The 27,998-nt window shown below is 40.4% G+C and overlaps 1 protein-coding gene and 1 long non-coding RNA gene across 10 annotated transcripts in view; one reads left to right on the forward strand and one right to left on the reverse strand.

Annotated features, from left to right (window-relative positions):
- The window catches only part of FRMD6 (FERM domain containing 6), a 232,547-nt gene that overhangs the window by 143,683 nt on the left and 60,866 nt on the right, over window positions 1–27,998 (forward strand). For 2 of the 4 annotated variants that reach the window (XM_072838545.1, XM_072838550.1), the window contains exon 1: window positions 13,945–14,091. The exons of 1 other annotated variant lie outside the window; for it this stretch is intronic. The gene's annotated coding sequence lies outside the window, so the exon portion shown is untranslated. Of the gene's footprint in view, window positions 1–13,944; window positions 14,092–14,744; window positions 14,873–27,998 lie in introns of those variants that run through there. One more of the 4 variants, XM_072838549.1, reaches the window with a different exon arrangement.
- LOC140639951 (uncharacterized) lies at window positions 1,978–13,769 on the reverse strand. Of its 6 annotated transcripts, none has more exons than XR_012036607.1 (6): window positions 13,292–13,769; window positions 12,741–13,109; window positions 5,496–7,114; window positions 3,159–3,262; window positions 2,926–3,065; window positions 1,978–2,647 (listed from the first exon to the last, which is right to left on the reverse strand). It is a non-coding gene; the product is annotated as an uncharacterized lncRNA (long non-coding RNA). The 6 variants fall into 6 exon arrangements; XR_012036609.1 differs by having other exon boundaries at window positions 12,741–12,860; window positions 13,292–13,767; XR_012036610.1 differs by lacking the exon at window positions 13,292–13,769 and having other exon boundaries at window positions 5,496–5,633; window positions 6,214–7,114; window positions 12,741–13,266.

The raw sequence follows: 27,998 nt of genomic DNA on the forward strand, positions 1-27,998 counted from the left end.
TCTCATTTTCTTAAAGTGACTACAAAAAGAAAAAAAAAAAATGCTACCTACTTCACAGGTTTGTGGGAGGCATAAGAATTAAATGGAAAAAAAAAAAAAAAAGCCCCACTTAGATAGCACTTAGGAGAGTGCCTGGCATGTAGAAATCACCCAATAAAGCAGCTACCACCAGTCTTTTCCAAACATTTTTTATCTAGGAAAACACATTTTACCCTAGTAAAGAACACAATGAAAGTGCTGTGCTATGTACCTGTCTCTTCACTCTGACCTGTTTGTGTTCACATATGCAGAATAAATGAGGAAGGCAGGTGGGGATCATTGTTTGTTCCGCTCACTCCTACCCTAGAGTTCTAGGCCTCTCTTCAACTGATTGAATTGCTTTGGTCAATGTATCAAATTTGCCTACAATTGACCATTTTTCTCTCTAACTATGTGCTCTTGGCCCATTCTGGGCAGCTAGAGAGAAACAGCGATGTGAAATGCTGACTTGGGCTGAAAATGGTTCATGAGTCTCTGTACTGTTGTGAGGTAAATGAAATGATGCTTGTGGTTTAAAAAACTGCAAGATGCTGTCCAAAAGCTACTTTTTCATATGGAAAGTCCAATTTGAAGATAAAATCTAGAGGGAAAAGGCCAGAATGTGGGATGTGACCTCTGAAAGACTCTCATTATTATGAGGTATGGTGCTCATTTCCCAAGGGTCATGGGGTAGCAGTTTTTCTGTCCTGATTCTATACCCTGAGAGAGATGACCTGAGGGGTAGGAGAGCCCCTTCCCAAGACTGACACAACCGTAGGGAAGAAAAGGCCAGCTTTGTTCTGAACTATCTTCTCACATTCATTAAACATTTCAAGTAAACAGCAATTGTATTTTACATTTTAAAAAGTTTTTTCTTTAAAATAATTGGCAGGGAACTTTACTTGTATGAATGTTTCCTATTTAAGGGAATAAATACACATTTTACATAACAATCATTAAATGAAAATCCTTTAAAAACTGATTTTACTCTATAATTGATGTGTCCCCATTTAGTATGTAAATGATGTTAAATATATGTGCAATTCCCTAATTTTAGGAAACATGCTTTTGCAAATTTTTATTTTTATTTTTTGGAAGCATAACATGTAAAAGTGATACTATTGGCTAGACATAGTTGCTGGGGGGAAAAACTGACATAAAGCAAATGGCATGTTATCAGCATTGCAGAACAGTACAATTAGCAACTACATTTTATCCTACTGGCACACAATATAAATGCTTGGTGTATCTAAAAACAAGCCTAGAGGGTATTATGCTAAGTGAAATAAGTCAGACTGAGAAAGGCAAATACCATATGATTCCACTCATAAGTGGAATCTAAAAAAAAAAAACCAAAAAAACAAAAAACACGAACAAATGAATAAACAACAAAAAGCAGAATCAGACCTAAAAATACAGAGAACAAACTAATGGTTGCCAGAGGGGAGGGGGCTGGGATTGGGCAAAATGGGTAAAGGGGAGAAGAAGACAGGGGCTTCCAGTTATGGAATGAATAAGACACAAAAATAAAAGGTACAGACTAAGGAATATAGTCAATGATATGTAATAGTGACATAACAGGACAGATGGTAGATACACTTGTGGTAAACATTAGCATAATGTATAAGCTTGTCAGATCACTAAGTTGTATGACTGAAGTTAATATAATATTGTGTGTTAACTATACCCAAATAAAAAAATAAAAACAAAGGCAAAGAGAATGGAGAACAAGAATATTTTTCCTTGTTAATTAGCATAATAGGTCACAAAGCTAAAGGGATATGTTTTGAAGTAGGGCTTACAATAGTGGGAGCAATTTTGAAATGTGAGGACAAAGATGAAATTCATATTACAAGTTGATCTGTTTGTACCTTCATAAATAAAATCCTTAAGTCCAAAAAAATCCATAAGTCCATCTAAAAGAGTTTTTAATTTAAGTTTTTATTTAAATTCCAGTTAGTTAACTTCCAATATAAAAAATCAGTTCAGGTGTACAGTACAGTGAGTCAACACTTCCATATAACACCCAGTGCTCAGCAAAGCAAGGGCCCTCCTTAACCCTCATCACCTATTTTACCCATCCCCTCACCCACCTAAAACAGTTTTTAAAAATCATCCCAATTTAAATCATCTTTCCCCAGATCCCCCAAAAGATTTTAATGGCTGGTTTTTCTTGAAACTCAAGGACATTTTTTTTTTCAAGAGTTCTCCAAGTTGCGAAGAGTGATAGGGAAATCTCTGAGTAAGAAAAAAGTTTGCCGAGTTCTTTCCATGGATAATGAGCTGAACGAGACAGGATAGCGTAGTGACCAATCTTCAATGCCAATAGGAACAGTAATTTGGTCCCTACCATTCCATTCAGGCTGAAAGCCTGGAGCTGTGGAGGTCTGCATTGTTTGAATTCCTCCTGGAGACTCAGGATTGCCAACCACCGTTCTGGGAGCCACAGCTGACACAGGAGGCTCTTGTCGCATGCTAGATTTTACAACCTGGCTCTAGCAATGATAAAATCATAGACACTTAATAGGCAGAGGTGATTCCAGGGACTGCCAGTCGGATCCCAGTATGTTCCCCTGAACTGTCCACCTCTTTCCTTTATGCTCTCTCCTTTATGGCTCAAATGAAGTAACTGGAAATTTGAAGGGAAAGAACTGAGTTGCCGATGAATGCAGAGGGGGTGTAGTAACTTACCTGAGAGCTTTGGTCATTATTCCTTTAGTCTGATCAATTTAAAACACAGGCAAATTTAAGCTGTTGGAGTGGAAGGGTGTGATCAAGCACTGCCTATTGATACCTTCTTGCCAAATAGGAATTGTGATGGTACATATCTCATAGGGTGGCTGTTGTTATTAGATAAAACATTTGGCACAGTACCTAAAACATAGTAAATGATCAATAAACAATCACCTGTCATTATTTTAAGTGCATTGCATTCCTGGAAACCAGTCTTCTGACGTTACTTGTCACTCATAGAACAAAATAGTATCTATCCATGCAACCTTGTATTTATCAATGAGGTGTCACCTTCCAAAGTCCTGGGTGAGTCACTGCAGTAGGGATGGAATATGTACATGTTTATTAGGCAGCATCAAAAGAGCAAAGCTGTGAAATGGAAAAAAAGTAGAAATTGGGATGCTTACATATCCTATATTCCACTTTCTTACAGCTGCCCATCAGCATATTTCTGGAAATGTTAATTAAGACTGTGATTCATTTATCCACTGTTAGATTGATGTGGAAGTTTCTGGGGAGTAGATGCAATTACATTATTCAGTAAGACTGGTCAGCATCCTTGTTTTATCTTTAGTTGAATAGCTTCTTATTGACCAAATCGAAAATCACAGTTTTAGTTACTCCATTCACATCACAAAGAATCAAAAATAGGCAACCCTTCCCTAATTCAAATTGGACATCACTGTCCTTATTGCGATAAAAGATTACTATCACATCTTAACACATTTTCCCCTCCACCTTCCCTCCCACCTAGTTTTATTCATTGGAAGGGATTTATAGAGTTACAATAGCTAAAGCATTTTGAGGTATCAAATTAAATATTTCTCAAGTATCTTGAATCTGGACTCTTCATTTACATCTTACTTTAGCATGAGCATTAACAGTGCAATTACACATGTGGTCACAGATGGGTGTCAGAATCCTTCGAAGACGTTGTTGCTGTTGTATATTATTCTGAGATGCCCAGCCTTGCCCCTAGTTCTTAGATGGTTCAGATACGTTTGCAAGTTTGGAAAAAAATGGTCTAAAAGAAATCAGCTAATAAGTCTAAGTGGTAATATTTGACACTTTTTATAGTTATTCTGGGGTTTTGATTTCATGAGACTTTGAATACATTTGAATACAGACATATATATTCTTTAGGATAAATGTTAATGATATGAAGAATGATGGAAGGAGGCATAGAGATAGGAAATGACTTTAGGCAATAGGAATGTGAAGAATATGATCCAGGCAAATAATTTTTAATGGCCTTAATGATCCTTTCAAAGTTTATTTATATATACTTGGCAGGAGCCATTTGCTAAAAACTGATATTATTTATTCTGTTATGTGCATTTCTACTACTTAAAAATAAAATTTAGCAAATTAAATAATTATAATTATTCATTATAAGAGCTAATAACTAGTCAGGCCTGGTTAAAATATAAACTTTATACTTTATTAATATGTTTTTAACACTAATTTTAGTTCAAAACTTGATTCTTCATTAATGTAAGTGAAAAGCACTAGTGTTTCCAGCTTTTTTCTTCTTTTACCTGTCATTTAATTTGGATTGAGATCTTCCTATAACTCTGTTGACAAGCAGAATAGTGTTCCACCACGTTAGAAATTTTATAGCCAGAGGTAGAAACTATACTTATGTAAAAAAAAAAAAATTCTTTTGTCAGATATAGGGATTATCCACTTTACTTTTCCTTCTTGAAGTCACTATACACTAAAATAGGTGATAAAGAAGACATAGAATGTGTATCAGGTGTCTTGGGGCTAAGACAAAAATCCAGGTAAAGTTAGGGAAAGAGTAGGTGGAAAAATTCAGCCTGAATACCTGGCTCTGTAGGTCCCAAATGATTCACCTCTATCAACTTTTCAACAGACCTTCAGCAGGCTCAGTCAGCATTCCCAAAGGGACCCTTCCCTCAAATCCAACTTACAGGGTAACTAAATGTTCCAGTCAGGGTCACCCTTAATTTTTTTATTTTTTAAAAGATTTTGTTTATTTATTCATGAGACACACACACACACACACACACACACACACACACACACACACAGAGAGAGAGAGAGAGAGAGAGAGAGAGGCAGAGACACAGGCAGAGGGAGAAGCAGGCTCCACGCAGGGAGCCCGACGTAGGACTCGATCCTGGGACTCCAGGATCACGCCCTGGGCCGAAGGCAGGCGCTAAACCACGGAGCCACCCTGGGATCCCCAAGATCACCCTTTAAATCCATGGTTCTCAACTGGGGGCAATAATTCTTTGTTGTGTGGTGCCCCGCACTGTAGGATGCTTAGTAGCATCCCTAGCCTCTATCCACTAGACACTCCTCCCAACCCCCTGAGTTGCAATAACCAAACATGTCTCCAGACACTGCCAAATGTTCTTTTGGGGGCAAAATCACCCTCTAGTTGAGAATTGCTAGATTAAAAGTGGCAAAATATAAGTTTAAAAGGTGCCTAGTCTGATAAATATCTCCCCCCTTACCAATGCTGAAATTGCTTTAATAAGATTGTGTCTTTCTTTTCCCAATAGATTACAAGGCTTAAGTCACAATTACCAGTTTGGGGTACCTTTGGTGGGAATACATTTCAGCTAAAGTGCCACTTAGTCCATAATGACAAAGGGTTAGTTTTCCAAACCTTCCCAGATCTGCTGACAAAAAGGTATGAGCTAGAGGCCCACCTGCAGTGGGCTACTTTTCAGAAAGAGGACTAAGGACAAACTTCCAAACTATAATTACTTTACCTGGAATCATTCAGCCATCTGTCAGACATGTATCTGGTGTCCTGCCCGGGTCAGTGCTAGGTGTAGTGTAAAATGTCCAGTGATTCCAACACTCTATTAATGCGAAGAATGGTCTAGGAGCTGGCCAGATACTGAATACTTAAGGGGGAGAGTGAATAATTAGATAATCTCCTAGGTTGGAAGATTAGGCCTTGTCTACCTGTGTCCCCAATACCTGGTATACAACAGGTACTTACTATGTACTTGCTAAGTGAATAAACAAATGATGGAGAAGGCCCCTGAACAGCTAGGTGGGATCGGGATATAGAGCTTTGGTAGGATGTTGGCTGAGAGGGGTAGGGAGAGAACAGCTTCCAAGGAAGACACATAGATGTTTGGAGGTGGGGAGAACTCAAGCCCTAGTGAGAAAACTCCTGGAGTCAGCTCTGCACCATAAATAAGACAGTTTAGGGAGAGCATGTGTGAGCTTTGAGACAAATTTCCTGAGTTCAGATCCACCACTTACTTTCTTTAAGATCTTAGGCATCTGTAGGATAGGAATAATGATAGTGCCTCCCTCAAAGGGCTGTTGTGAGCATTCAACGAGGTAATACTTAAGCCTTTCAGACCAGTGGCCTGCTAGTAGAGATGGGCTAGGTTGACCCTTGAGAGTGGCAGCGTTTTAGACTGGGATGAGGGACTTGAAGAGAGACACAGAAATAAGAACATTGTGGAGCACCTGGGTAATGCAGCTGGTTGTGTCCGTCTCTTGGTTTTGGCTCAGGGCCTGATCAAAGGGTCATGAAATCGATCCCTGAGTTGGGCTCTGTGATCAGCCTGGAGTCTGCTTAAGACACTCTCTCTCCCTCTGCCCCTTGCCCACCTCTCTCAAATAAATAAATCCTTAAAAAAAAATCTGAACACTTTGGTAAAAGGGAAAGGGAGTCCACCAGGGATGAATAAGAAGTTGATCAAGCATCTGTAAGTGCTCCATGCTCAGATGTTATCTAATCAGCACAAGAAGCTGATCAAGCATCTGTAAGTGCTCCCTGCTCAGATGTTATCTAATCAGCACATTCATTAGATTTTCTTTAGTCTCCCTGGTGACTTCAAAGCAATAAGCAAGAAAATGGTGACCAAGTTTTCCTGAATATTAGGGTTGTTGGGAAAGCTTTATTAGAAGGTCAAGGAGATATGGGGCATAGACTACAGGGGAGAATACATTCAAAATAGTGAACGTAGGCTTTGAATTCCAAAGGAAAGAAGAGGAAAGTGAGGCCAAAAATGGCCAATTAACTGGAAGAACTGGGAGGGTTTTGGTGACTGAAAAGTCTCAAGTCAAACAATAGCTCTGGTGGGAGAGGTAGAAGGGTAGGATGTGGCAACGGTGGGGAGGTTTCCAGTGTTCAGAGATGGAGCAGTTCCAGATGACTCAAGGAAAACTTCACATGGATGTGGGGGCACTGAGCAAAAGGAAGTAGGGCCATTTACTTTTCCCTTGCTCAACACAAACCATCCTGTTCCCAAGAGTATCTAGTTGGCAAGAAATTCAATAATTGTTTAACTGCTCTAGTAAAATCCCTCTAACATTCTTCTTAATATTTTCAAAAGTCTGCAGGGTGAGTCAGGTGGAAGGAAAGCTGCAAATAGAAATAAAATATACATTAAGGAATATTGATAGATGTATAATTTTTCTGATTATAGATTTATACATTAAATATAAACATTATATGAATTGGGTGATATATGGTATTCCACTCAAGTCAACCAAAAGTATTAAGTGATAGATCCTTTCTCACATTACCTGGAATATCTGCCCAAAATCCATCTCAGAAAATGTTCAACTTTTTCCATTCTCATCTCAGTAACTTTTTTCCACCCTCCCTCAACATACATGTGTGTACACACACATACACACACACACCCCTTCCGTATACATCATTCATGGGATTCATTCATTCAATAAATATATACCAGACACTGTTCTAGATGCTGAGGTCACAGCAGTTAGTCAGACTAGGTCTGTGTTTAGATGAGGCTTAAATTCTAAAGGGAAAGACAGTGACAAACAAGTGAACATATTCATAATTTCAGATGAGAAAAGTGCTATGAAAAGTCATGTGATCAAATATTTTATATTGATTTGTATTTTATATGAAGTATATATATGTAAAATTATATGTTAAGTATATATCCCATTATCTCTTAAGAAATTAGGGTGTAAGGGACAAAAATTATTATCCAATATAGAACTATGGGCAGAACAAAAAATCACTGATTTGCTGATTCTATTTTTGTTTAAGAAATCATAAAATGTTTAATAATATGTGAATCATAAATATATAATAAAGTTTTATTTTTTAAAAGATTTTTATTTATTTATTCATGAGAGACAGAGAGAGAGGCAGAGACATAGGCAGAGGGAGAAGCAGGCTCCCTCTGGGGAGCCTGATGCAGGACTCATTCCCAGGACCCCAGGATCATGACCTGAGCCAAAGGCAGACCTCAACCACTGAGCCACCCAGGTGCCCCACATAATAATGTTTTTAAAGGGAAGTGTGTTTAAGAAGGCCTAGCCCTACCTCTCTACCCCAAGAGTCTTACCTTCAAAGCTAGATATAGTTAAGAGTGCTATCACCTAGTACTTTCTTCTCCAGGCCTGTCAAAACTAAGTATCTGGGTTTGAGGTCATTTGAGAACAAGCTCACAATCCTTGGTTTCTAATTCGAACTCCATGCCTAATTACCAATGTTCTTTCTTTAAAGAACTATAGCAGAAGTATTCTGTGTAGGCTAATAGAATGACATACTAGGCTACCCTTGAAAAAGAAATATATAACCAGTGCTTTGCCTATGGAAGAACTCCTTATGATTTTTTCGGCATTTGGTTCCATAGGCATGCCAAACAAGAGTGAAAGTAGATTTTGTTTCTAACCTAGGATCAGGTGAGAGGAAAACAGGGAACCAAAGTGGGTGTTCACAGATATTTTTTCCCTCACATACAAGTGAGTAATACAAACAGCACATCAGGACCTTGTGTTATAACCAAAACCCCGACCACCACAGTTAGATAGGGTGTTCCTTGGAGGCCCCACCAACAGAGACCTTTAATTTCAATGAACTTCCTGAGAAATTCCTGAGCTAGCACATCTTACCTGTGCTTTTATTCATCATTCTTTTTCAAGCAGATAAAGCTAAAAGGCACATTTGTTATGCTTAAAATCTACACAAGGTCACCAAATTAAAACAGCATGTACAGATTTCATCAACTCTCTTCATAAGTGAAACTTTTGTTGGTAGCCTCAAGAAAGCCAGTATTGGCTGGGCTGTAAGCCTGTGTTCTGGCAGATGGATGTTCACATCTCCTTTCTATTCTAGCTTCATATGTCTCAGGCACAAATTGGTAAGAGGTCATAAAATACTGATGAGAATTTCACTGACATCTGTAGTGTTATCATTTGTGTTTGTAAGTGACTCCTCAAGGAATATTATCTCAGATAAAGATAATCAGAGTGTGCCTGAGGCATAATTTGGAGTAACCAATCTATCACCAGATTCCTACTTCCTTTCACTGCTCATCTGTCTCCCACAATGGGGAGTGGAGGGAGTGGTCTCCCACCTCTGGGGGTAGGAGTGTTTTCCTTCAGCTTTTCAGAGAGGAATCAAGGAATCAGAGCTGAAACACTGCTCTGGGAACTTTAAGGCCCATTGTATAAACACAAATGGCACACATAATGAAGCCTCATCCTATAGGGAGCCTACCCCTTGTCTTGTCCCTTCTACTAGACATTTTTCTGTACCTATCTTCAGTCTTTAGAATGTGAAGCCCCATGCATAGAGCAGAAATGCTATTTGCACACTTAATTCCTCACTATATTTTAGTTAACAGCAGTATTCCTCAAACAAGCATGGCCTCTCTGCCACTATGACTTTTCCCTCCAACACTTCAGTGCTGGGGCACTCCACCTTTTGCAGTGTGAACCTTTACTGCCCCATTTAGAGCTGCCTCTGCTCAAGTGAAGGGCCTAGCCTGGCGCACCCAGTCTTATCAAACTTGTCTGGAGTATTCATGTATTTAAGCCCTCAAGGAACAGTAATGTGGTGTTTTGGTGAAACTAAAGCCATAATAGAATGGAAAGAAAAATGGTTCTTCAAATATGTCTCCTGTAAAGTTTTACATATTACATAAAGACTCCTAACTCTGGGAAACGAACTAGGGGTGGTGGAAGGGGAGGAGGGCTGGGGGTGGGGGTGAATGGGTGACGGGCACTGAGGGGGGCACTTGATGGGATGAGCACTGCGTGTTATTCTGTATGTTGGCAAATTGAAGAGCAATAAAAAATAAATTTATTATTAAAAAAAACAAATTTTGTCCCAGGATAATCAGATTATCCTGTTTTAAATATTTTCTCATCCTGTTTTTAATATTTTCTCAAAGTTTGATGGCCAAAACAGAATTCAGTTAGTTTTTTGACTTTGTGTCTCTAAACAGGGTAAAGGTAAATCTTTCTGCATTCGAGTGCTCCATAATATATTAATCCCTGTGCTGTGCTACCCCTGCAAAATTATTTGTTCTGGTTAGGGGCTCTTGGTGCATAATAATGAGACATTATTTGATAATCAATTTTCCTGACTTGAGAATTAAAATCTCTTTTGGTATTTTTGTGTAACAAAACACAGTGATGATATACCACTGAGAATAATAAAAAGAACATTTTAAATGGAAGACCATGAGAACCAGGACTATATCACTGCACTGTTAAGTTTCGACATCTGATTCGTTTGTCTTTCAAAATAATATACATTAGCTAAATGGATATTTAAGACCTTAGAGTGGGACTTATTTAAATGAATTTTGATTGCTTTCAAATGTATTTTGTTTTGCTTTTTAAATGGAACTTTGGTCGTTACCAAAAAAAAAAAAAAAAAAAAAAAGAACCTAATTTTTTTATTATGACCTTCAGCCAGAATGGGGAACAATATTTAATTTGGAGAAGGTCTTCTTTAAAAGCCAGTATGTCAAATTACCAACTTCTTTCTCTCGCTCTCTTTTTTTTAAAGCTTTTATTTATTTATTCATGAGAGAGACAGAGAGGCAGAGAAATAAGCAGGGGGAGGAGCAGGTTCTCTGCAGAGAGCCCTATATGGCACTGGATCCCAGGATGCTGGGATCATTACCTGAGCCCAAGGCAGACACTTAACCACTGAACCATCGAGGTATCCCTCTCTAAATTCTATTTCAGCATTAACACATACTGAGTCCCAAATAACCCTGAATTATATATGGAAGATGAAAAACAAGTAAATTTTTTTCTTTGAATGTACTGAACTGATCATAATTCTCAAAATACTAGTTTAATGTTTGGAAAATATTTGTAAAGGAATGTGAATTAGAGAAGTTCAATCTCTTTGCTTTTTTATTTGTGTTCTTCATGCCAAAATTGTGTAAATATGGGCCACCAAAGCTTAAGCCTCTTCAATTATAAAATGAGGCTATGGCCATCATGCTTTAAACACTACCTGCCCCTGCCCCCAGTCCTCACTCTGTGCCCCCCCTACCTGAGATGCTGTGTGACCCAAGGTTTCCACAACCCATGGTTCCCACATGTGTCTCCACTTAGAATAATCTGGGGATTTTTAAAACATTTCCAACCCCAGGCCACATCCCAGACCAATTAAGTCAAATGCCTGGAACATAGTTTTTGAAAGTCCCCAGGTGATTTCAACGTGCTGCCAAGTTTGAGAACCATCACCTCAACCAACCTGTTCCTAGACAAACTTTTGTTCATCCTTCCCACCTCAGTTCACCCTTCTTATCCACACAGAGGATGTCTGATGCCCTCCTTGCAGGTCCTAGGCCTTCTCACGATTCTTCCTGCATAGTTTCACGCTGGCAAGATTTAAAGTGGATTGTGACTGTTTACTCACAGGCCTGCTTCCTCAAACTACTATAAAATCTAGGAGTATCTTTACTTTCAAATCCCAGAGTCTAACCCTGTGCCTGGTGTTTGGAAGTACTCAATAAATTCATGGAATGAATAACTTCTTCCAACCCTCCTCCCTGCAAAAAAATATAGAGTTATGTTAATATTTATATGCCATGGAAAGAGTAGTAATTTAAGATGTGCTTAATGTGATCTTTCACTGATGGGCAATGAATGTCTCATATTTAGGAAAACATCTCGTCATACCAATGAAAATAGAACTATATCTCAACATCAAAAAGAATCATAAAATATAACTTTACCTATGAATTTGAATTCTTTACTTAACAAATGCAGGGAAACATTTCCTGTGATAAGAAATAACTAACACAACCCATCCTCTCTCAGCTCCACTTCCATCTTGAGTAGATTATGTGTTGTTTTCCAAAGCAATCCTTTCAGAATTTTATGATGTTTCAGGGGCTTATAAAATGGTTTTTAAGAGTTTTAAAGTACTTAGTTTACAAAAGGTATTATATAAGAGTACATGTTTTTTGTGGTATTCACTGTTAATATGATCATTATGATTAAAAAATATTCACATAGTAAATTTTGCTACAATCTAATTCTAGACCATAAACCCAATCTTAAACATATGTTTTTTTTTTAAAGCTGTTTAAAATATTTTTCTCCTTGGTTTACCTAATTATTTTATATTGCAGCAATGTTTCACAATCTAACAATGTGTTGTTCTTTATCTGCTAGGTTCAGAAGGCCTGAAAAGAAATCAGATTTAGGAACTGTTTTCCAAGATAATAACGTCTTACTCATTTATCTTTTCATCTGAAATGCTGAACTATCTCATTAGACATAAAATTAAGGCCTTACCAACTAGTGTTCACTATGCACTCATTCTGAATGCATATAAAAGATAAAGATGAGAGAAAAGTGCAGTCCTCCACTTTTAAATGCCTACATTTTCATCAACTACTGTAGACTAATTTTTAATTTTATTCTATTAAGTACAACTAATTTAGAAGGCAATCATCGAGAGGTAGTTGTCTTCTTTTCCATATGAAGTCACGACTTGAAATCATAAGCGCAATATCCTTAGACACTGCCGCTTTGCTTTATCAGAACTAAACTATGAATGTATTATCAACTGTGAAAAAAGATCAAAGCTTCTAATAGTCTATTCCAGTATCATGGCTCCCAAATTGTAAAAGCTGGGAAAGAGGCAACTATTCCAAGTTAGCTTTAGCCCTAACAAACACAAAACTGAATGTCTTTTGCCAAGCAAAGTAGGCACACAAACAGGCACACTGTCAGTCAGCCAGCTTTACCTACTGATGTTTGGATTAAAAGAGCATTTTTTAAGCTGGCTTCTGTCAGCATAAATCTGATTTTGGATATTGTCCTTTCTCAGGTTCTCCTCTGCTGGTCTCCTCACCCATTTGTCATACCTGGAAACATACACCCTGTTATTAGTTTAGTGAGGGGCCCTGTGGGGCGTTACTGCCGCCCCTGGTCAGAGGTCACTGGGTCAGCAGTCGGCCTAAGACCTGGGGGGGAGGGGGGGCAGCAGCCCAGCAGGTGGGGGCGCTGTGCATCCCTGGCCCGGGAACCAGCTGGATGGAGGCTGGGGCTCTCCGTTGTCTCCAGTTCCGAGTGGCAGGTCCCAGCGGGCACAGGCTGATCCACGAGGTGCAGCTCTTTCCCGGACCCAGCAACGAAAAGAGGCAAAGAAACCTCAGTCTCCTGATTGGACTCTTGGTGCCATAAAAAAACACTTCCAGGGGCCCCTCTGCCCACCCGTCACCTTCGGGAGCAGGCAAACAGAATTTCGGAGGGGGTCACGTACGCTAAAACCACAGCAAACAGAGGCTGTGTCTACCTTTACAACCGCAGGGAGAGTTAGCGGGGAAGGCTTGGCTTCCAGGCGCGCCCCCTCCATCCAGTGTAAAACCCACGAGGGCGCGGCGTCCCGAGGGGTGGGCGGGCCGGTGGGTGCGGGAAGGAGGACGGGAGGGAAGTGAGGAGTCACGAAGCCTCCTCCGCTGGGATCGCAGCCTCTGTGAGGGGCCTGCGCTCCGCCCGCCGCTCGGAATTAGTAAGACGAGGCTCAGGCCAAACAGCCGCCCCCGCCCAGCCCAGCCCAGCCCGACTGGCTCGGGAGAGCGCGTTCCAGGGGAGCGGGGGCCGCGCGTCGGGGAGGACCATTCGGCCAGAAGGGGGGAGCCGACAGCGTCCCCTCCCGCCTCCGTCGCGTGGGGAGAGGTCCCGATCGCAGGGGTCCACACACACAGCGCCCTTCCGCAGCTCTGCTCCGGCCTCAGGCCCCCTCCGCCTTCCCCCGCGCCCGAGTCCCGGCACCCCTCCGCGGGACGCTTGGTTGGGTCCGGGGCGGGGCCGGCAGGGCTCCACGTGCGGCCGCAGGCTAGGCTCTCCGCTCCCGCAGCTCGGCCGCCACCCCCGCCACCTCGGGGCGGCCGTGTGGGCGGGGCCTCGGTGGGCGGGGCCTCGGTGGGCGGGGCGGGGCGGGGCGGGGCGGGAGGCGGGGGCGGGGCGGACGCGGAGCGCTCGTCTAGCTCCCGGGGCTGAGGGGCTGAGAAGAGCCGGGCTGGCGCGGCGGAGGCAGGAAGGGAGCGAGAGCTGGCGGGAGTCGGACGCCTGGCGCTCCGGGCTTTCTGCGAGGTACTAGCGGGAACTCGGCGTCTGGGGGGGCTCCCATCCCGCCCCCCGGCCCGGCCACCGCGCCCCGGCTGCCCACTGTGCCCCCTGCCGGCCGGGCGGCGGCGGCGGCGGCGGCGGCGGCGGCGGCCGGACGGGACCTGGGGAGGGTTTCTGGGAGCCGAGAGCCCCAGCCAAAGCAGTGCCCCCTTCCCTGCGTCTTTCTTCGCCGCCTTCGTGCTTTCTCGGCGCTGGGCGTCGCGCACCGGGCTGGAAGGTCGCCCCTCCAGCCTCCAGCGGCGGAGCTCGCCCACGGCGGGACGGGAGGACGGGCCCGGGGGCAGCCGAGCCCCGCGGCGCGGGAGGCGGGGAGCTCCGTGGCCTCCAGTGCAGCGAGGGCGGGAGGCCGGCGGGGGCTGCGGGCTGCGCCCCGGGCTCACGGGGCCGCGCTCGGCTCCCCGTGGTCCTCCGCGCCCTGTCCCGGGGGCTCCTGGCGGGTGCGCCCCGGCGGCCGCGCCTTTGACGGGGCGCCTGCGTTCCTGGGCGCCGTGCCGCCTGTTGTGCGCGCGCCGGGGCCCGGCAGCCCGGCTGCGGGAAGGGACCCGAGCGCGGTCCCTGAAGCGTCTGGTCGGGGAGCCCGAGACTGAGCCGGGGCTCGGCGGCGCCAGAAGGGGGCCTCGGTGGGATGCGAGTTGGGGGCGCGGCCTGCAGCATTTGGGTTCCCGGAGGTGCTTGCGGCGTGCAGGCCCGGCCCGGGGCAGGGGAGACCACCAGCCTGTCCTCCAGGAGGGCCGGGCGCTGTCAGGTATGGACCGCGGGGGGCCCCCGCGTGAGACCCACAGGGCTGGGAGCAGCACCTCGAGTCCCGGGACAGCATAGCCTCGTGCGGAGGGCGTTTTCTTTAAGGGGATGAATAAATGGAAAGCTGTCAAAATAAGTATATTTTGAAGTTGAAATGAAAGCTGGCAGATGTTCAGGCCGTGCAGTTGTGTACTTAGTGTCCAAAGAAATATTAGCTCCCTTACACCCTTCTCGTTTTTATTTTTTTGGCAAAAATCTGTTTTGCCAGAATTTCCCCCAGGAGCTTTGCATAGCCCACAGCGGGGAAGGAAAACTTCAGCAAGCGTTCTCAGGTTGCCTTGGACTTCAAGCCTGTGCTCTGCAGCTTTTTTTGGGTGTGCAGAAAAAAGTATGTGATTCTGCCTTCCCCCCCCCCCCCCCTCTGAGATCCGACGATGTTTGTTTATGGGTTTTACAAGCATCTATTTAAATTTAGCTTTTACGCGAAATACTCCACCGTTACCACAGGGTGTAGTTTAGGGATTAGAAAATACTGTTGGAGAAAGCTGCTAGTGGCTTCATTTTCCAAGAATGTAAGTCATTTCCTTTCTGTGATTTCAGGGAGTTGATATTTCACAGCATCAAAACTTTGTGGGGAAAATTTTCCGTAATACATCTGTCATTAAAAAGGCTTTTGACTTTTGGGTTTTTTTTCCTTCTTAGAGCAGTGCATAAAGTCAGTCTCAGCATTGTTAAAGGATAAGAAGTTTTTCAGAATCTACAGCATTATGAAGAGTATTGTAGAAAGTGATTTTTAACAAGCACCAAGACTTACAGCCTGCTCGGTAGAGAGTTGGGGGAGGGGAGAAACCCAGAGGAGAGAGGCAGGAAAACAGATGCTTTTGCTGTTGTCCTTTGTAGTATAAAACTTGTAGCACTTAATCATTTTCCTTGGGTGTGGCTTTGAGAAATAAAAGTATTTTGTTAAAAATGAAATTACTCCACAGTATGAGACAGCTGACATTTAAATGCTCTTTCAGTATGTTTGTAAACATACTGGATTTATATTTCATATTAAAATGGACCTTTGGGATCATTAGCAGAGAAGGGTCCCTGGGGGGGTATCTACTATCAAGTTATCTGCAGGATATCTTCTCCAGAAAGCAGACTGACTGTAATATGAACTAATTTTCCCCCTTTTGAATTACTTGTAAAAATGCCTGAGATCTGACACTGATGGACCACAGTAATCAGCAGTTCTTGCAGAACTCAAAACATCTTAAGAGAAAGGAAATCTTTCTCTACTTCCACTCCCTCGTTTTTGGGGGGGCAACTGGGGTAAGCTATCAGCTTCAAGTACATAATTTGAACTTGCTGATTTAAGATGGTCTTAGCTCTCCAGGAAAACAGTAGTGCTAGCATGAAGACACTGTGTTTGAAAGCAAAGTGTCCATGTGCTAGGTAATCTTTTCTGGCAACACAATCTGTAAAAATTCATTCAGTTGGGCTAGCTGAATCCAGGGAAGTGGGGGTTGTAGAGCTTTTCTAGTTTCTGGACTTAGTTTCCACTTTTAACTACACTTATAAAGCCTTTGGCTTTCAGAACTTATGACATAATAGACTTGTGTAGCCTTTTGTGGCAGATGCTTGAAATGAAAGTTTCAAACAGAATTGTTTTTGACTGAATTGTCAAGTTCAGAGTTTAGTGTAAATGAGTCCTGTCTCACAACCTTTTGATAAAGGAATTCTTTGTAGTTTTCAACTTGGATGCTGCACATTTTGATTTCTGAGACTGAGGGTTAAAAAAAAAAAAAAAAAAACCTGCAAACAATTATTTTATTACATGAAAGCCAGTATACCAAGAAAAGATTAATTCAGTCCAGATGTAAAAATGTATGTGAATTTTAGATTTGGATGATCTCAACAAGTTTTCCCTTTTGTTGATGAAACTGCCTGGATCCCAGATGGCATTCACAAATTATCCCTTAGGTGGTTTTCTGAGTTCAGAACTAAATTTCAGAGGCCTTCTTTAAAGTTCTTTTAATATTGTCTTAAGTGTTCTAAAGAATATAAAGTTTTCTGTATTTATGCGGAGATGGGTTTTTCCTATTCCATGTTAATACAAACCTTATAAATACCCTGGTTTGGTAAATGAGGCCTGTGTAGGAAAGCCAGAAGTATTCAGCATTGTGTATTCTTACAGGCAAAGCATAGAATCTTTGGCTTTCATTTATGCAATTCCAGTTCTCTTTTAAAGGAAATAGAGTTTTGTGTGTTTGCAGTCTTCAGTAGAATCCTGTTGTAATACAGTTTGTGGTTTCTGATAAAGCAGTTGGTCCTTATAATCCTCTACCCTGCTCCCTCACCAAGAAACAACTAAGACAACCTATGAGAAAACTCCAGTCCTTTAAAAAATCTGTACTTCCAGCACTAAAGTTATAAAAGGTGTGTGTTGCACACTTAAAATTATATACTTTTAAGAAGTCTTTGATTATGTAATTACACATTTGGGAGTTTAATTACATTGTGATTGTGTATTAAACAATTGGGTGTAGGAGGGAGAAATAGAAAAGATACAATGATGGAATTTTATGCTTGGTGTGATTTTAGTTACAATGTACATTTCTTAGGGGCATCTGGGTGACTCAGTGGGTTAAGCGTCTGCCTTTGGCTCAGGTCATGATCTCAGGTTTCTGGGATCAAGCCCTACTCAGTGGAGAGTCTGCTTCTCTTTCTCCCTCTCCCTCTGCACCTAACCCCACTCTTGTGCACGCACTCACTCTCTCTCTCTCAAATAGATAAATAAAATCTTAAGGGAAAAAAAAAAGTATCTTTCCAACACCCAAACAGGAAAAATAGATTGTTGGCCTCTGTAGTTAAACTTTGATATGGAGGGTAATAGAGAGGGCCTTTTGAATTACACATTATTCTAAGGAAGAGGCTTATTTATAAAAATAAGTAGAAGTAAGTCAAAGGAATAATTTGAGAGGAAGGAGGAAGTAGACTACCGGGCATTGAGTTGCAAGGGAAATCTGAATTTAGGATGAATATTTGAAACAAGGCTGAAGAAGGGAAAACTTATTTGAAAGTGGAAATTAAAAAGTAAGATCTTTTTGGCTGAGAAAAAAAGGATTAATATTAAGGTGCCCTACACTATCTGTATACAACTTGATATAGTGATGTTAAGTGATATTATTATTCTGGACGGCTCGCCTGCATTTGTGTTGAATTGCTGCTTTGATGTTAAGTAATGTTTAGGAACGGGATGTTTATTATTGTGTTCCACCCCCCCCACCCAACCCTACTTATCATTTCAAAGACTGGGAACACTTTTTGTCTAAATTCTACTGATTCTACAAAACTTAGTTATTCCCCCCAAATTTGTGGAAACTAGAGCCTCCTTGCCATGCTGTAGGACCAGAGGGGCTCTACAGTAGCAATGGTCATGGTTATCATAAAATTTTAACTGAAACAAGCTATGCCTGTGCGTCCAGATTATCTGATATGATTTGGTGGTGTAATTACTGCTGATGCAAGTTTGTATAATACCACTTTTTTTTTTTTAAGATTTTATTTATTTATTCATGACAGAGAGAAAGAGAGAGAGAGAGAGAGGCAGAGACACAGGCAGAGGGAGAGGGAGGGAAGCAGGGTCCATGCAGGGAGCCCGACGTGGGACTCGATTCCCAGTCTCCAGGATCATACCCCTGGCCAAAGGCGGCGCCAAACTGCTGGGCCACCGGGGCTGCCCATATCACTTTTAATATGGATCCAGTGGAGCAGTCATGTAGTGCACTGTATTGATCAAAAAGAGATTCTAGAACACTGGGAAGGGGAAAGAAATCACTGATTTGATAAGAAAAAATTTCTCAGGAGGAGAAAAATGTAGTGCCACACCAAATTCAGATCAACCAGTTATAGGCCAGAGGAGTGTTGCCTGCAGCTTCCTTGGAGCTGTCTGCGTCCAGCATTTTCTTCGATGCCTTTCCCCACTTGTGTGGCCTTACCTAGCAGGGTTTAACCTCCACAGCAAGAAACTAAGAGATTTGGTTGTTATCTGGTTTATTTCATTAATGTGATAACTGGATAATTCTGACCAAAAATAACTATTGAGAACCTTCAGCATTCCTAATTGATTATCCAGGAATATTTTCAGGTTTTTTTTTTAATAACCCTGGTTTGACACATATTTATTATAGGACCTTGAGCAATAATGTTTTATAGGTATATGAACACAGAAAAGCAATAATTTTATACTAACTTAGAGCTATAATTTCATATAAAGGAGGAAATCATTATAAAAATCAAGCAAGTTCTGGATGAAGATTTTAGGAAATGAATGAAAAGCTCACTTAGCTTTAATGTGTGGTTTACATTAAATGAGTAGTTCTTTTTCTCCCCACAACTAGCAGCACTTGTACTGTCCAATTTCAGTAGATGGTTTTGGGAGTGGGGGTCCCTGTGGCTTTATTTCGTTTAACATGTTATTGAGTAATTAGATACAACCAGAAAAATGCACAGATCAGAAATATATACCACGAAGTGATCATATCCAGGCATCCAAATAAAAAAAAAACAAAAAAAAACAACAACCAGATCATTACTTCATCTCTCCCCCGCCCTCCCCCCCGCCACACACACAGAAGCCTCTCCTTACATTTGTAATCCCTGCCCCATGGGTACCAGTGCTCTGACTTCAATTGCCACAGGTTAGTTTTAACCTGTTCTCAGACTGCATTTAAGTGCAATCACATATAAGTTCTTTTTTTCTGTCTTCAGCTCAACATAGTGTTGTGTCCAAACTGATGCAAGTAGCAGTTCTTTTTCCTTTTATTTCTGTGGATAAATGTATACAGTTTATGTCCTTTTGATAGACATTTGGGTTAGTTTGGGGCTGATATTTGGGGTATGACCTTTTGATGGCTCAAGAAAAGTTGAGTACTTTGGAGTTGAGAGTATAGTCTCAAGATTAAAAGAGAAAAATACTTAAGAAATGTGAGAGAAAAAATGCAACATTACAAAAACACTCAGTCCACAGAATCCAGTGTTTCAGGGACACGGGAGTAGACCAGCTGGATATTGCCAGATTTTAACTGAGAATTGGGAAGAGGGAGGAGACCTTCATTGGCAGCTAGCCTCACCATTGTTTTTATAAGTGGAGGGACTGATGCCCTGTGAGGTTGAGTGACTCAGTCTCACAGCTAAGGACAGCATCAAGAGTACAAGCTGCTTCTGACCCTCGGTCCAGTCTGGATTAGTGCTGAGCACTAAAACCTAGCCTGCTCACTATTCTGCAGTTCAAGCAGTGAGTCCACTGGCCTAAGGATAGGGTGCCCTTTTCTGATTGCCACTAAGGTATTCTGTGGCTCTGTTCAGATAGACTTAGACCTGCCCAGAGAAAACTGAGCAGGAGGAGCCCAGTGAGACAGAATTTTACCTCCTTAATGCTGTTCTGCCTCTGCGCCCATGCAGAAGTCCCTTGGTACTTCTCTTTTTTCCCTTTTCTCCTTCTCCCTGTGTTCTAGGGCTTTCCAGTGAGATGTTGGGTATTAAGTGCGAAGTAGGAGACATCTTGAGGTTCCTCCTGACTCATTCTTTCATCGATCCATAAATGATCTAGGCTGGACCCCAATTTCAAAGGACTGCTTTCTAAATATTTTCAGAATAGTTCATTCTTAAGATATTGTGAAAAATTCTTTTTTGTTTTTTTGTTTGCCTCTTCCTGCCATTATGTCCCTACCTTTTACACACTTTTCTCCTCCCTTGGACACCCTTATCCCCCTTCAAGTTATCTTTTCATAAACATCTGTGGAAACATCCTGTCTCTACCTATAACAACAGTAAAATTCTGATGCTGAAGTCTGTGGCAGTCTCCAGGAAGCATTTACTGTAAAACATAGGATTATGAGCAATCTAATAGATAAAACAAAGTGCTTATAAAGAAAAACAAATGATATAAATCTTTCTTTTGTGTTTCCTTAAAGAGAAAAAGAGCATTTTTTGTGATTTAAGAAAAGGCTCAGAATTTTCACGTAGGCTCATTATGAAGGTGAAACACAGGTAAAATAACAGAAGTTTTACAAATGGGTAGTAAATATATCCTGCTCAAATTATATACTGCTTAGAACAGCAAAAACTTAGCATGTATACTCTTAGAAAATTTTTTAAAAATGCGTTGCGTCACCATAGGATCACAGCTCTGACAAGTTGATCGCCGATATTACTGCAGAAAAGAGTAGTGTGTTTCAGAAGCAACAAGGAAGAAAAACAGGTAAGTATAACAGTAAGAACGAGGTCTTTGATATCCTCTTTTGGGGCCCAGATCCAGGCTCCACTATCTTCCAATGTGTAACCTTGAGGAAGTTACTTAATTCTCTGAACCTCCTTTTCCTTATCTAGAAAGTGAGGATAAAGATAGTAACTGTGCCACAGTGCTGTTTTGATTTTTAAATGAAGTAGTACATATAAAGCAATGATATAGTCTGACTGACACATGGCAAATTGTCAAGTAATGTTAGCTGTTATTACTGAAGACAAAAAAAAATGTTGCATAGGATTTATAGTTTTCTTGGTAGTTCTTGAGCCTTTAATTTATAAGTAGCTCCTGAGATTTTATTATATTTTGTTTTTGATAACATTCAGCAGACAGCAAAACATAGTATTTCTCAGTTACAGATATTGAACAATCTGTATCACTGCACTGAGAGTAGCTGCTGGCCTGTCCCATTGATCACTAATTGGTTGATTGATTTTCCCTAATTCTCTTTTATTTTTTTATTATTATTATTATTTTTTCTTTATTTATTTATGATAGTCACACAGAGAGAGAGAGAGGCAGAGACACAGGCAGAGGGAGAAGCAGGCTCCATGCACCAGGAGCCTGACGTGGGATTCGATCCCGGGTCTCCAGGATCGCGCCCTGGGCCAAAGGCAGGCGCCAAACCACTGCGCCACCCAGGGATCCCGCTAATTCTCTTTTAATTTCCAGTAGTCTCACTCAATCTCTCAGCTTCTGCTTACTAGATAATTATTCCTTTCCAGATGCCAAAAAATAAATCTACAGATTAAAAAAATACTCTTTATGATAATGAAGATTGTGCAAAGTATTTTTAACTTAGTACCAGTGGCCCATGTCTTGTACCCTATTGATTTTATGTACTTTTAAAGAAAACCACGATTATTGGTATAAAGCAATTGTTTATTTTTCTCATCCCCACTTCCCCCCACCATTGGCATAGTTTATATAATGTGGGTCAGACCCCTTTATAATTTTCTCTCATGAGTCCCAAAGCTTAAGATTTTAAACTACTCATTCAATGGAAATTAATAGTCTGAAAATTTCAAAAGGAGCGTTTAAGAAAAACAAAGTTAAGCACATTAGAAAGACACATTTACATCTAAACAGCATAATTATAAGCCCAGTCAAAATCGACACAGGATCTTCCAGAATAGTCATGATGTATCATTTTGCCGTGTTCATTAAAGCAGGACCTACCTTGCATAACACCATGTCCTGTTATGCATTGTGTAATGTCTTTAACTTAGTGAACACTTTTTAAAGCATTAAGTTTACGAAGTCCATCAAAAAATAGGTTTTACATCTCCATGAAGTATCCAGCACCATGTTGGATACTTTGTACATGCCCTGCCAAAGTGCTTCTTGTCTAGGTGAGGGAACAGAATACATGTGTGTAGAAAGGAATTATATGTTTCCAGATAAGTGCTAAATGGAGTCCTAGTTTTAGAGTACAGAATTACTAATGGCTAAAGGTAGAATGTCCCTTGTTTCCTTGGGGCTGCTGGATTTGTGTTAGGCCATGAAGTCAGGCTGGGATCTTTCTATTCTTCAAGCACAAAGGAGCTTTTTTCTAACAAAAAGTTAGGATCTAGTAAAAGACTCATATTAAAAGAAAACATCGAAATTGAAATTATTAAATGTTTATTTAACTTCATTCACTTAATTATAATGTATGTTTACTGTGTGCCAGGCACAGTTCTAGGCCCTAGAGATATGTCAGTGAACAAAATAAGACAAAAGCCCTGCCTTCATGGAGCTTATATCCTATTAGAAGGTAAACAATAAGTACAACAAAGCAAATTTTATATGTATTTTAGAAAGTACTGTGATTGGAAAAAGAAAAATAGAACAGGGTAAGGGACATTGGTAGTGCTGGAGGAAGGTAGTGGAGACTTTGGCACTTGAAGTAGTATGGTATTGGTAGGACTCACTGAGATGACTCTAGGGAAGAAGTTGGCTATACAGAGATACTTGAGGGGAAGAGTGTTCCAGCAGAGACTAGCAAGGGTCCCAGGCAGAAATGTGCCTGGTGTGTTTCAGGAATGATGAGAAGGTCACAAAGTAGTTGTACAGGAGGTCAAAGAGGTTTAGGTGGCATGTCAGGTAAGTTCTGACTGGTGGACCATTTTAAGAATTTAGGCATTTACACTGAGTGAAATGGGCAATCACTAGAGAGCTTTGAGCAGAAGAGTAAGAGGATTTGATTTGCATTTTAATAGAATCACTGGCTGCTATGTTGAGCTAGAAAAATGGAGCAAGGTGGTCAAGAGTAGAAGCAGGGATACAAGGGAGCAGCTTTGGGAGAAATGTCAATAGCAGTGGAGGAGGTGGTGAGAAATGACTAGGTGTTTATTTTGTAGATCAAACCACTAAGATTTCCTGGCCAACTGTTAGAGGAGTATGAGAGAGATCAGAGTAAGGATAACATCAAGGCTTTTTGCATAATTATGGAGTTGCCATGAACCAAGATGGGGATTTGCTGGAGGAATTGCTTTGGGAAAGATAACTAGGAGCTGTTTTTAACATGTGATGTTCGAGTTCCAAGTGGAGAAGTTGAGTAGGTTGTTGTATATAGGAATCTGGAGTTTAAGACATCCAGGCTGGAGATTCACATTTGGAAGGTGCCAACGGAATTTGGATGGGATTTTTTGAGGAATGTGTGTAGACAGAGAAAGCAATCCATGAACCAAGCCTTGGGTCATACTAGTATTTACAGTTTGTTGAAGGAGAGAAAAAAATGTCCTAAGAAATTATCTTACGACATAGGAAATATGCACGTGTTTCCAACATGATAGACCTAGTTAAATGTCTCCATTCCTTGAGTAAATGTTATTACTAGAAGATACTGTTATTTCTGTTGACCCATAAGATGGGAAGAATGAACTGTGATTAGGTACTTGGGCTAAGCCTGAGATGTTTCAGCCTGTAGAGACTGAATTGGTAAGAAGGAACCAGTGAAGGAAACAGAGAAGGAGCAGCCACAGTAATAGGGGGAAATTGGAAGAATATCCTTGAAGTCAAGTAAAGACAGTGTCTGAGGGAAGAGAGAGTAAATCAGTGGTGTCAGAGGTTGCTGAGAGATCAAGTGGGAGTGGGGACCGAGTTGCTTGTTGGATTTAGCAAGGAAAGTCATTGGTGATCTTGACAAGAGCTGTGTCAGTGGAGGGGTGGGGATGAAACCTGATCAGAGTGGGCTCAAGGGGGAATAAAACGCTTTTGAAAGAAAATTCTTATTTTCAGTTTCTTATATTATAAATATCCAATATTGAATATGAGTACACTTTAATATGTCTGATAGACTGTGGGGTGGGGCTTCAGAATACTAGAGGCCTTGAAAATTTTCAGCAGGCTTTGACAGGGATGAGGGGAGCCTCTGAGTTTCCTTCTGAAACTCCTAGTGTAAATCTCCTAGTGTGTAGAGTGTAGTTAGTTAGTTAGTTTAAGTAGAAAACCTGTTCTAATGCGGTTCCTTTACTCTATATTGCATCCCTTTGATAAAAACCATACCCTGGAAACACTGTCACTTTGTGTTGAGACTTTGTTTTGTTGTGTTTCTAATATAAAGACATGTTCTTTACTTCAACCCATTGATCCTTTATATGAAAAGGATACAACAGAACCCCAGGGAGACCTGTGCATTGGGTTGGTTTCTTTTTCAGCAATGGTGATAGGTTTCAACTGACGAGCCACACATCCTAGTGCCCCAGGAACCTGGAAGCCTTCATTCACAAAATGGATGGCTCAGGTTAGGGGATCTCAAGAGCCAGAGAAAATTAATAGAAACATTGCTTGTGTAATATTTCTTTTACACCTTGTTGATAACTTCCATTGTGAATATGATTTCAAAGCATGTGATTAGGCAATTTTCATAGTTCTGTATTGTATATCATAATTATGCACCAAGAATTTTCCCTTCTGGGAATTACCTTTGAATTATAATGCTAACTTTCTGTAATACTATCATCAAAATGAATCAACAAGTCTCTGATACTAATTATCTTTTCTTTCCCTAAGCTTATTAAAATGTTAACACATAGGCCTTTAATGCTTAAATATTGTTTTTGGGTAGTTAAAAGCTTACAGCGAATGGAAGAATTAAAATTTGGTTACATATGTTTGAGTGTTGTTTGGTAATAAAAGAAAGATATAGTAATAGGCTTTAGAAAGTTGCTAATTATGGGCAAATGCTAGAAGGAACAAGAGCTTTTCCTTTGTAGGGGATTATGGCGCATGTTTTTTGAGAAGTGGAACTCCAGGGGACTGTATGTTTCTAGTGGATTGTGATATACACATAATGTCATCATTCTCTTAGGTACTGCTCTGTCAACAGTGCTTTATTAGTATCATTTTGAATGTTTTTTCAGCTGAAACTTCACTCCACAGTTAGTTAAATGAGCGTAATTGGCTTGTAACAGAAATTCTGACACAAGGCCAATGTGAAATAATTTGGCAGCCCTAGGTGTTTTACGTGATAAATACTGGAGTGTACAGAAGTATAAAACTAAGCAAATTTTGAAATAAATGTGAAGTCTCATAAGTCAGTGACTACAGGATGAAGACCAGATCTCTTAAGCATGGAATTCAACATGCCAAACCAGAGCTGCAAACCTGTGGGAAGGAAGACTGGCTGCAGACATGTTTTGGTTTCTAACGTAGTATCAAAACATTTATTTGCCAACATTTAAAAGTTGAAAATTTTTAATAAAAAGAAAATTGAATTCTGCAACTTCTTTTGAAAAACCAGAAGGTGTGGAAATATATATATATATTTTTGAGCAACACAACAGCTTCCCTTTTATTTGGGGTTTGTACTCTGCAGTCCACCAAAGTCCCTATAAGAGATCCTCTTGCCCCTGACATTGAGAACAAGTGGGCTGTTGGCATTTTCATTCTGCAGGCTTTATTCCTTTCTTGCTTGCCCCTGTAGGCACATGAATTTACTGTCCTTGTATTATAGTTATTTGGATTATTTTCCAGTGTCCTCTCACAATCCTTAAGTAAGTCTAACCAAATTGTTCTCTTCACTATCTTCTATTATCTCCATTATCAGACTAATACGTAGTCTGGGCCGTACTTGCTCTTCTGCTTCTATTTTGGTGCATAACGTCTATTACTTTATGGGAGCTTAGTACATCCTACTTTATGTAGTCCTCTTTAACCTGTTAGCTGGAAAGACAGATATTAAATAACAGAGTATACAATTGTTCAATTCTGGTAAGTATTACCAAAAAGCAGGGGGTGTTTTGAGACCTTATAACAGAGCACTTGGGTCTGAGGGTGGGGCTTTCATGGGGAGTATAACACAGCTGAATTCTAAACTCCCTGACTTTCTCATAATTCCATCAATTTGCAAAATATTTTGAATGTAAAAATTTAACCTTAGAAACAAGTAAATTAGGAGGTAATTTCTGTAACAAAATAAGAGTTAAAAAAAAACTATTCTAAAGAACTTAACCATTTGCTGCAGTCATTGCATTAATGATAAAAAAAGAAGTATAATTTATAACTTTAGAGTTTGTTTGGTACCTGAGTTGAACTCCATTTGAATAAGTAAATGAAGACAAATGGGAAAATGGACTAGATATTTCAGATATAGCTAACTTGGAAACCAACTTTAATTTTATGAAACCATAATTATTTTAAAGATGTTTGAAATAAGGACTTTTCTTATGGCTTCCAAAAATATAAAAAATAAGCTGATTTCTTCCCTTAAGAGTAACTAGTGGTTAGTACCTTTATTTTCTGTTTCCAAGCCTATGACTAAAAATATTAATAGTTTATCAGCTGATCTTGGAGTGGTGTAGTATGGTGTTATGAAAAACCTCAGCAGTAAAGTTAGTGGCATATGTGAGCCAAAAAATAGAGTGGAATTTTGTATGGTGTATGTATTTTATCACGGCAATCAGAAATGCTTTAGACATTTTTTCCCAAAGAAAATAGAATTCTATACTTAACTAAACCCATCTAAATATAGTGGTAAAGTTAATTTTTTGCATAGTTTAGTGTCACACTGAAACAAAGGTCAGCTGCAGTGGTGCCATTTCTGAAATTTCTGTTGAGAAACTCATGTTACTAGTAATTATAGAAGGAGATTTGGAAAAATTAACATATTTAGGAAGTTTTAGTTCAAATAAACCCAGGCTTTTCGGATGTGAGCTTAAGGGAATTTAAGGAAATCAGATCAGGGAATAGTTTTTTAAGAAATGTCAAGTGTCATATGTAGAATTTAAAATAAATTCCAGATCAATCTTTTCAACCCTAAATGTGCATTAACTGAGCACAAATTAATTTTAAGTTATGAAGAGGATGTTTAACTGATAATTTGCAATTTACTAAATATTTGCTTTTACTGGTGCCTCTAGAAATGTAAAGAGAAATTTTTATGAATTTTACTTGCAGAGTAAAAACTAGCAGGGAAAGCTAATGAAAGTTATCTAACTTATAACATGAAGTTTCCTTTAATGATTGGTTGGCTTATGTATTCTTGAACTAGACTTGTATCTGACTAATAAGTTTGCAGGAAATTAGTAAGCAGTATTAAATATAGGATCTAAGTTAATGCATTTTAATGTATAAACTATTTTCAGTTGAGACTGAAATATTCAATTGCCAAGGGGATGGGAAAGGCTATGAAATATTGTTTGGGGGCTTGGTAGGCTGCTTAGTGGTCAGTTGAATTACATTTTCTAGTGCTTAAATCCTGACCAGACATATTGTGGTGGTGACTCGTGTTTGTGTATCTTTTTCTTTTCTATGATGTTATTGTCTGTGCTAAGGACGTTGTCATGTCTTTCCAGGTAGGCAGTAAGATGTTTTGAGGACACGAGATGCCATGTTTCTGTTCTTTTGAATT

The sequence above is a fragment of the Canis lupus genome, chromosome 9 (assembly GCF_048164855.1).
Source record: "Canis lupus baileyi chromosome 9, mCanLup2.hap1, whole genome shotgun sequence".
Taxonomy (NCBI): domain Eukaryota; kingdom Metazoa; phylum Chordata; class Mammalia; order Carnivora; family Canidae; genus Canis; species Canis lupus.